Source organism: Petromyzon marinus, unplaced genomic scaffold, assembly GCF_048934315.1.
Source record: "Petromyzon marinus isolate PM22_M1 ecotype Great Lakes invasive population unplaced genomic scaffold, UKy_Petmar_22M1.pri1.0 PM_Scaffold_15, whole genome shotgun sequence".
NCBI classification, from domain to species: Eukaryota; Metazoa; Chordata; class Hyperoartia; order Petromyzontiformes; family Petromyzontidae; genus Petromyzon; species Petromyzon marinus.
Window position 1 is genome coordinate 1,440,392 of NW_027423113.1, and position 10,477 is coordinate 1,450,868.

The window sequence follows — 10,477 nt, forward strand, 5'->3', positions numbered from 1 at the left end:
GGGAGTCTCAGTAATTAACACTGAACCCTGAGGGAGTCTCACTGATTAACACTGAACCCTGTGGGAGTCTCACTGATTAACACTGAACCCTGAGGGAGTCTCAGTTATTAACACTGAACCCTGAGGGAGTCTCACTGATTAACACTGAACACTGTGGGAGTCTCACTGATTAACACTGAACACTGTGGGAGTCTCACTGATTAACACTGAACCCTGTGGGAGTCTCACTGATTAACACATGAACCCTGATGGAGTCTCACTGATTAACACTGAACCCTGTGGGAGTCTCACTGATTAACACTGAACCCTGTGGGAGTCTCACTGATTAACACTGAAACCTGTGGGAGTCTCACTGATTAACACTGAACCCTATGGGAGTATCACTGATTAACAGTGAACCCTATGGGAGTCTCACTGATTAACACTGAACCCTGTGGGAGTCTCACTGATTAAGACTGAACCCTATGGGAGTCACACTGATTAACACTGAACTCTCTGGGATTCTTACTGATTAACTCTGAACCCTGTGGGAGTCTCACTGATTTACACTGAACCCTGTGGGAGTCTCACTGATTTACACTGAACCCTGTGGGAGTCTCACTGATTAACACTGAACCCTATGGGAGTCTAACTGATTAACACATTAACCCTGAGGGAGTCTCACTGATTAACACTGAACCCTGTGGGAGTCTCACTGATTAACACTGAACCCTATGGGAGTCTCAGTGATTAACACTGAACCCTGTGGGAGTCTCACTGATTAACACTGAACCCTGAGGGAGTCTCAGTAATTAACACTGAACCCTGAGGGAGACTCACTGATTTACACTGAACACTGTGGGAGTCTCACTGATTAACACTGAACCCTGAGGGAGTCTCAGTTATTAACACTGAACCCTGAGGGAGTCTCACTGATTAACACTGAACACTGTGGGAGTCTCACTGATTAACACTGAACACTGTGGGAGTCTCAGGGATTAACACTGAACCCTGTGGGAGTCTCACTGATTAACACTAAACCCTGAGGGAGTCTCAGTAATTAACACTGAACCCTGAGGGAGTCTCACTGATTAACACTGAACCCTGTGGGAGTCTCACTGATTAACACTGAACCCTGAGGGAGTCTCAGTTATTAACACTGAACCCTGAGGGAGTCTCACTGATTAACACTGAACACTGTGGGAGTCTCACTGATTAACACTGAACACTGTGGGAGTCTCACTGATTAACACTGAACCCTGTGGGAGTCTCACTGATTAACACATGAACCCTGATGGAGTCTCACTGATTAACACTGAACCCTGTGGGAGTCTCACTGATTAACACTGAACCCTGTGGGAGTCTCACTGATTAACACTGAAACCTGTGGGAGTCTCACTGATTAACACTGAACCCTATGGGAGTATCACTGATTAACACTGAACCCTATGGGAGTCTCACTGATTAACACTGAACCCTGTGGGAGTCTCACTGATTAAGACTGAACCCTATGGGAGTCACACTGATTAACACTGAACTCTCTGGGATTCTTACTGATTAACTCTGAACCCTGTGGGAGTCTCACTGATTTACACTGAACCCTGTGGGAGTCTCACAGCTTAACACAGAACCCTGTGGGAGTGTCACTGATTAACACTGAACCCTATGGGAGTCTCATTGATTAACATTGAAACCTATGGGAGTCTCACTGATTAACACATGAACCCTGTGGGAGTCTCACTGATTTACACTGAACCCTGTGGGAGTCTCACTGATTAACACTGAACCCTATGGGAGTCACACTGATTAACACTGAACTCTCTGGGATTCTTACTGACTAACACATGAACCCTGTGGGAGTCTCACTGATTTACACTGAACCCTGTGGGAGTCTCACTGATTAACACTGAACCCTGAGGGAGTCTCAGTAATTAACACTGAACCCTGAGGGAGACTCACTGATTTACACTGAACACTGTGGGAGTCTCACTGATTAACACTGAACACTGTGGGAGTCTCACAGATTAACACTGAACCCTGTGGGAGTCTCACTGATTAACACTGAACCCTATGGGAGTCTCATTGATTAACACATGAACCCTGAGGGAGTCTCACTGATTAACACAGAACACTGTGGGAGTCTCACTGATTAACACTGAACCCTGTGGGAGTGTCACTGATTAACACTGAACCCTATGGGAGTCTGACTGATTAACACTGAACCCTATGGGAGTCTCACTGATTAACACATGAACCCTGTGGGAGTCTCACTGATTAACACTGAACCCTATGGGAGTCTCACTGATTAACACTGAACCCTGTGGGAGTCTCAGTTATTAACACTGAACCCTGAGGGAGTCTCACTGATTAACACTGAACACTGGGGAAGTCTCACTGATTAACACTGAACACTGTGGGAGTCTCACTGATTAACACTGAACCCTGTGGGAGTCTCACTGATTAACAATGAACCCTATGGGAGTCTCATTGATTAACACATGAACCCTGAGGGAGTCTCACTGATTAACACTGAACCCTGTGGGAGTCTCACTGATTAACACTGAACCCTGTGGGAGTCTCATTGATTAACACTGAACCCTATGGGAGTCTCACTGATTAACACATGAACCCTGAGGGAGTCTCATGATTAACACTGAACCCTGTGGGAGTTTCACTGATTAACACTGAACCCTATGGGAGTCTCACTGATTAACACATGAACCCTGAGGGAGTCTCACTGATTAACACTGAACCCTATGGGAGTCTCACTGATTAACACTGAACCCTGTGGGAGTCTCACTGATTAAGACTGAACCCTATGGGAGTCTCACTGATTAACACTGAACTCTATGGGATTCTCACTGATTAACACTGAACCCTATGGGAGTCTCACTGATTAACACTGAACCCTGTGGGAGTCTCAGTTATTAACACTGAACCCTGAGGGAGTCTCACTGATTAACACTGAACCCTGTGGGAGTCTCACTGATTAACACTGAACCCTGAGGGAGTCTCAGTTATTAACACTGAACCCTGAGGGAGTCTCACTGATTAACACTGAACACTGTGGGAGTCACACTGATTAACACTGAACTCTCTGGGATTCTTACTGATTAACTCTGAACCCTATGGGAGTCTCACTGATTAACACTGAACCCTGTGGGAGTCTCACTGATTAACACTGAACCCTATGGGAGTCTCACTGACTAACACATGAACCCTGTGGGAGTCCCACTGATTTACACTGAACCCTGTGGGAGTCTCACTGATTAACACTGAACCCTATGGGAGTCTCATTGATTAACACATGAACCCTGAGGGAGTCTCCCTGATTAACACAGAACACTGTGGGAGTCTCACTGATTAACACTGAACCCTGTGGGAGTGTCACTGATTAACACTGAACCCTATGGGAGTCTCACTGATTAACACATGAACCCTATGGGAGTCTCACTGATTAACACATGAACCCTGTGGGAGTCTCACTGATTAACACTGAACCCTATGGGAGTCTCATTGATTAACACTGAACCCTGTGGGAGTCTCAGTTATTAACACTGAACCCTGAGGGAGTCTCATTGATTAACACTGAACACTGGGGAAGTCTCACTGATTAACACTGAACACTGTGGGAGTCTCACTGATTAACACTGAACCCTGTGGGAGTCTCACTGATTAACACTGAACACTGTGGGAGTCTCATTGATTAACACTGAACCCTATGGGAGTCTCACTGATTAACACATGAACCCTGAGGGAGTCTCAATGATTAACACGGAACCCTGTGGGAGTTTCACTGATTAACACTGACCCTATGGGAGTCTCATTGATTAACACTGAACCCTATGGGAGTCTCACTGATTAACACATGAACCCTGAGGGAGTCTCACTGATTAACACTGAACCCTGTGGGAGTCTCACTGATTAATACTGAACCCTATGGGAGTCTCATTGATTAACACTGAACCCTGTGGGAGTCTCACTGATTAACACATGAACCCTGTGGGAGTCTCACTGATTTACACAAAACCTATGGGAGTCTCATTGATTAACACTGAACCCTATGGGAGTCTCACTGATTAACACTGAACCCTGTGGGAGTCTCACTGATTAACACTGAACCATATGGGAGTCTCACTGATCAACACTGAACCCTGTGGGAGTCTCACTGATTAACACTGCACCCTATGGGAGTTTCACTGATTAACACTGAACCCTGTGGGAGTCTCACTGATTAACACTGAACCCTGTGGGAGTCTCACTGATTAACACTGATCCCTGTGGGAGTCTCACTGCTTAACACTGAACCCTATGGGAGTCTCACTGATTAACACTGAACCCTGTGAGAGTCTCACTGATTAAGACCGAACCCTATGGGAGTCTCACTGATTAACACTGAAACCTATGGGAGTCTCACTGATTAACACTGAACCCTATGGGAGTCTCACTGATTAACACTGAAACCTGTGGGAGTCTCACTGATTAACACTGAACCCTATGGGAGTCTCACTGATTTACACTGAACCCTGTGTGAGTCTCACTGATTAACACTGAACCATATGGGAGTCTCACTGATTAACACATGAACCCTGAGGGAGTCTCAATGGTTAAAACTGAACCCTGTGGGAGTCTCACTGATTAACACTGAACCCTGTGGGAGTCTCACTGATTAACACTGAACCATATGGGAGTCTCACTGATTAACACATGAACCCTGAGGGAGTCTCACTGATTAACACTGAACCCTGTGGGAGTCTCACTGATTAACACTGAACCCTGTGGGAGTCTCATTGATTAACACTGAACCCTGTGGAAGTCTCAGTTATTAACACTGAACCCTGAGGGAGTCTCACTGATTAACACTGAACACTGTGGGAGTCTCACTGATTAACACTGAACACTGTGGGAGTCTCACTGATTAACACTGAACCCTGTGGAAGTCTCAGTTATTAACACTGAACCCTGAGGGAGTCTCACTGATTAACACTGAACACTGTGGGAGCCTCACTGATTAACACTGAACACTGTGGGAGTCTCACTGATTAACACTGAACCCTATGGGAGTCTTATTGATTAACACATGAACCCTGAGGGAGTCTCACTGATTAACACAGAAACCTGTGGGAGTCTTACTGATTAACACTAAACCCTGTGGGAGTCTCACTGATTACCACTGGACCCTATGGGAGTCTCACTGATTAACACTGAAACCTATGGGAGTCTCACTGATTAACACTGAACCCTATGGGAGTCTCACTGATTAACACTGAAACCTGTGGGAGTCTCACTGATTAACACTGAACCCTATGGGAGTCTCACTGATTTACACTGAACCCTGTGTGAGTCGCACTGATTAACACTGAACCATATGGGAGTCTCACTGATTAACACATGAACCCTGAGGGAGTCTCACTGGTTAACACTGAACCCTGTGGGAGTCTCAATGATTAACACTGAACCCTGTGGGAGTCTCACTGATTAACACTGAACCATATGGGAGTCTCACTGATTAACACATGAACCCTGAGGGAGTCTCACTGATTAACACTGAACCCTGTGGGAGTCTCACTGATTAACACTGAACCCTGTGGAAGTCTCAGTTATTACCACTGAACCCTGAGGGAGTCTCACTAATTAACACTGAACACTGTGGGAGTCTCACTGATTAACACTGAACACTGTGGGAGTCTCACTGATTAACACTGAACCCTGTGGAAGTCTCAGTTATTAACACTGAACCCTGAGGGAGTCTCACTGATTAACACTGAACACTGTGGGAGTCTCACTGATTAACACTGAACACTGTGGGAGTCTCACTGATTAACACTGAACCCTATGGGAGTCTTATTGATTAACACATGAACCCTGAGGGAGTCTCACTGATTAACACAGAACCCTGTGGGAGTCTTACTGATTAACACTGAACCCTGTGGGAGTCTCACTGATTACCACTGAACCCTATGGGAGTCTCAATGATTAACACTGAACCCTATGGGAGTCTCACTGATTAACACATGAACCCTGTGGGAGTCTCACTGATTTACACTGAACCCTGTGGGAGTCTCACTGATTAACACTGAACCCTGTGGGAGTCTCACTGATTAACACTGAACCCTGTGGGAGTCTCACTGATTAAAACTGTACCCTGTGGAAGTCTCAGTTATTAACACTGAACCCTGAGGGAGTCTCACTGATTAACACTGAACACTGTGGGAGTCTCACTGATTAACACTGAACACTGTGGGAGTCTCACTGATTAACACTGAACCCTGTGGGAGTCTCACTGATTAACACTGAACCCTATGGGAGTCTCATTGATTAACACATGAACCCTGTGGGAGTCTCACTGATTAACACAGAACCCTGTGGGAGTCTCACTGATTAACACTGAACCCTGTGGGAGTCTCACTGATGAACACTGAACCCTATGGCAGTCACATTGATTAACACATGAACCCTGTGGGAGTCTCACTGATTAACACAGAACCCTGTGGGAGTCTCACTGATTAACACATGAACCCTGAGGGAGTCTCACTGATTAACACTGAACCCTATGGGAGTCTCACTGATTAACACTGAACCCTGTGGGAGTCTCACTGATTAAGACTGAACCCTATGGGAGTCTCACTGATTAACACTGAACTCTATGGGATTCTCACTGATTAACACTGAACCCTATGGGAGTCTCACTGATTAACACTGAACCCTGTGGGAGTCTCAGTTTTTAACACTGAACCCTGAGGGAGTCTCACTGATTAACACTGAACCCTGTGGGAGTCTCACTGATTAACACTGAACCCTGAGGGAGTCTCAGTTATTAACACTGAACCCTGAGGGAGTCTCACTGATTAACACTGAACCCTATGGGAGTCTCACTGATTAACACATGAACCCTGAGGGAGTCTCACTGATTAACACTGAACCCTATGGGAGTCTCACTGATTAACACTGAACCCTGTGGGAGTCTCACTGATTAAGACTGAACCCTATGGGAGTCTCACTGATTAACACTGAACTATATGGGATTCTCACTGATTAACACTGAACCCTATGGGAGTCTCACTGATTAACACTGAACCCTGTGGGAGTCTCACTGATTAACACTGAACCCTGAGGGAGTCTCAGTTATTAACACTGAACCCTGAGGGAGTCTCACTGATTAACACTGAACACTGTGGGAGTCTCACTGATTAACACTGAACACTGTGGGAGTCTCACTGATTAACACTGAACCCTGTGGGAGTCTCACTGATTAACACATGAACCCTGAGGGAGTCTCACTGATTAACACTGAACCCTATGGGATTCTCACTGATTAACACTGAACCCTGTGGGAGTCTCACTGATTAAGACTGAACCCTATGGGAGTCACACTGATTAACACTGAACTCTCTGGGATTCTTACTGATTAACTCTGAACCATATGGGAGTCTCACTGATTAACACTGAACCCTGTGGGAGTCTCACTGATTAACACTGAACCCTATGGGAGTCTCACTGACTAACACATGAACCCTGTGGGAGTCTCACTGATTTACACTGAACCCTGTGGGAGTCTCACTGATTAACACTGAACCCTATGGGAGTCTCACTGCTTAACACATTAACCCTGAGGGAGTCTCACTGATTAACACTGAACCCTGTGGGAGTCTCACTGATTAACACTGATCCCTGTGGGAGTCTCACTGCTTAACACTGAACCCTATGGGAGTCTCAGTGATTAACACTGAACCCTGAGGGAGTCTCAGTAATTAACACTGAACCCTGAGGGAGTCTCACTGATTTACACTGAACACTGTGGGAGTCTCACTGATTAACACTGAACACTGTGGGAGTCTCACTGATTAACACTGAACCCTGTGGGAGTCTCACTGATTAACACTGAACCCTATGGGAGTCTCATTGATTAACACATGAACCCTGAGGGAGTCTCCCTGATTAGCACAGAACACTGTGGGAGTCTCACTGATTAACACTGAACCCTGTGGGAGTGTCACTGATTAACACTGAACCCTATGGGAGTCTGACTGATTAACACTGAACCCTATGGTAGTCTCACTGATTAACACATGAACCCTGTGGGAGTCTCACTGATTAACACTGAACCCTGTGGGAGTCTCAGTTATTAACACTGAACCCTGAGGGAGTCTCATTGATTAACACTGAACACTGGGGAAGTCTCACTGAATAACACTGAACACTGTGGGAGTCTCACTGATTAACACTGAACCCTGTGGGAGTCTCACTGATTAACAATGAACCCTATGGGAGTCTCATTGATTAACACATGAACCCTGAGGGAGTATCACTGATTAACACTGAACCCTGTGGGAGTCTCACTGATTAACACTGAACCCTGTGGGAGTCTCATTGATTAACACTGAACCCTATGGGAGTCTCACTGATTAACACATGAACCCTGAGGGAGTCTCAATGATTAATACTGAACCCTGTTGGAGTTTCACTGATTAACACTGAACCCTATGGGAGTCTCATTGATTAACACTGAACCCTATGGGAGTCTCACTGATTAACACATGAACCCTGAGGGAGTCTCACTGATTAACACTGAACCCTGTGGGAGTCTCACTGATTAACACTGAACCCTATGGGAGTCTCATTGATTAACACTGAACCCTGTGGGAGTCTCACTGATTAACACATGAACCCTGTGGGAGTCTCACTGATTTACACAAAACCTATGGGAGTCTCATTGATTAACACTGAACCCTATGGGAGTCTCAGTGATTAACACTGAACCCTGTGGGAGTCTCACTGATTAACACTGAACCATATGGGAGTCTCACTGATCAACACTGAACCCTGTGGGAGTCTCACTGATTAACACTGCACCCTATGGGAGTTTCACTGATTAACACTGAACCCTGTGGGAGTCTCACTGATTAACACTGAACCCTGTGGGAGTCTCACTGATTAACACTGATCCCTGTGGGAGTCTCACTGCTTAACACTGAACCCTATGGGAGTCTCACTGATTAACACTGAACCCTGTGAGAGTCTCACTGATTAAGACCGAACCCTATGGGAGTCTCACTGATAAACACTGAAACCTATGGGAGTCTCACTGATTAACACTGAACCCTATGGGAGTCTCACTGATTAACACTGAAACCTGTGGGAGTCTCACTGATTAACACTGAACCCTATGGGAGTCTCATTGATTAACACTGAACCCTGTGGGAGTCTCAGTTATTAACACTGAACCCTGAGGGAGGCTCATTGATTAACACTGAACACTGGGGAAGTCTCACTGATTAACACTGAACACTGTGGGAGTCTCACTGATTAACACTGAACCCTGTGGGAGTCTCACTGATTAACAATTAACCCTATGGGAGTCTCATTGATTAACACTGAACCCTGTGGGAGTCTCACTGATTAACAATGAACCCTGTGGGAGTCTCATTGATTAACACTGAACCCTATGGGAGTCTCACTGATGAACACATGAACCCTGAGGGAGTCTCAATGATTAATACTGAACCCTGTGGGAGTTTCACTGATTAACACTGAACCCTATGGGAGTCTCATTGATTAACACTGAACCCTATGGGAGTCTCACTGATTAACACATGAACCCTGAGGGAGTCTCACTGATTAACACTGAACGCTGTGGGAGTCTCACTGATTAACACTGAACCCTATGGGAGTCTCATTGATTAACACTGAACCCTGTGGGAGTCTCACTGATTAACACATGAACCCTGTGGGAGTCTCACTGATTTACACAAAACCTATGGGAGTCTCATTGATTAACACTGAACCCTATGGGAGTCTCAGTGATTAACACTGAACCCTGTGGGAGTCTCACTGATTAACACTGAACCATATGGGAGTCTCACTGATCAACACTGAACCCTGTGGGAGTCTCACTGATTAACACTGCACCCTATGGGAGTTTCACTGATTAACACTGAACCCTGTGGGAGTCTCACTGATTAACACTGAACCCTGTGGGAGTCTCACTGATTAACACTGATCCCTGTGGGAGTCTCACTGCTTAACACTGAACCCTATGGGAGTCTCACTGATTAACAATGAACCCTGTGAGAGTCTCACTGATTAAGACCGAACCCTATGGGAGTCTCACTGATAAACACTGAAACCTATGGGAGTCTCACTGATTAACACTGAACCCTATGGGAGTCTCACTGATTAACACTGAAACCTGTGGGAGTCTCACTGATTAACACTGAACCCTATGGGAGTCTCATTGATTAACACTGAACCCTGTGGGAGTCTCAGTTATTAACACTGAACCCTGAGGGAGGCTCATTGATTAACACTGAACACTGGGGAAGTCTCACTGATTAACACTGAACACTGTGGGAGTCTCACTGATTAACACTGAACCCTGTGGGAGTCTCACTGATTAACAATTAACCCTATGGGAGTCTCATTGATTAACACATGAACCCTGAGGGAGTCTCACTGATTAACACTGAACCCTGTGGGAGTCTCACTGATTAACAATGAA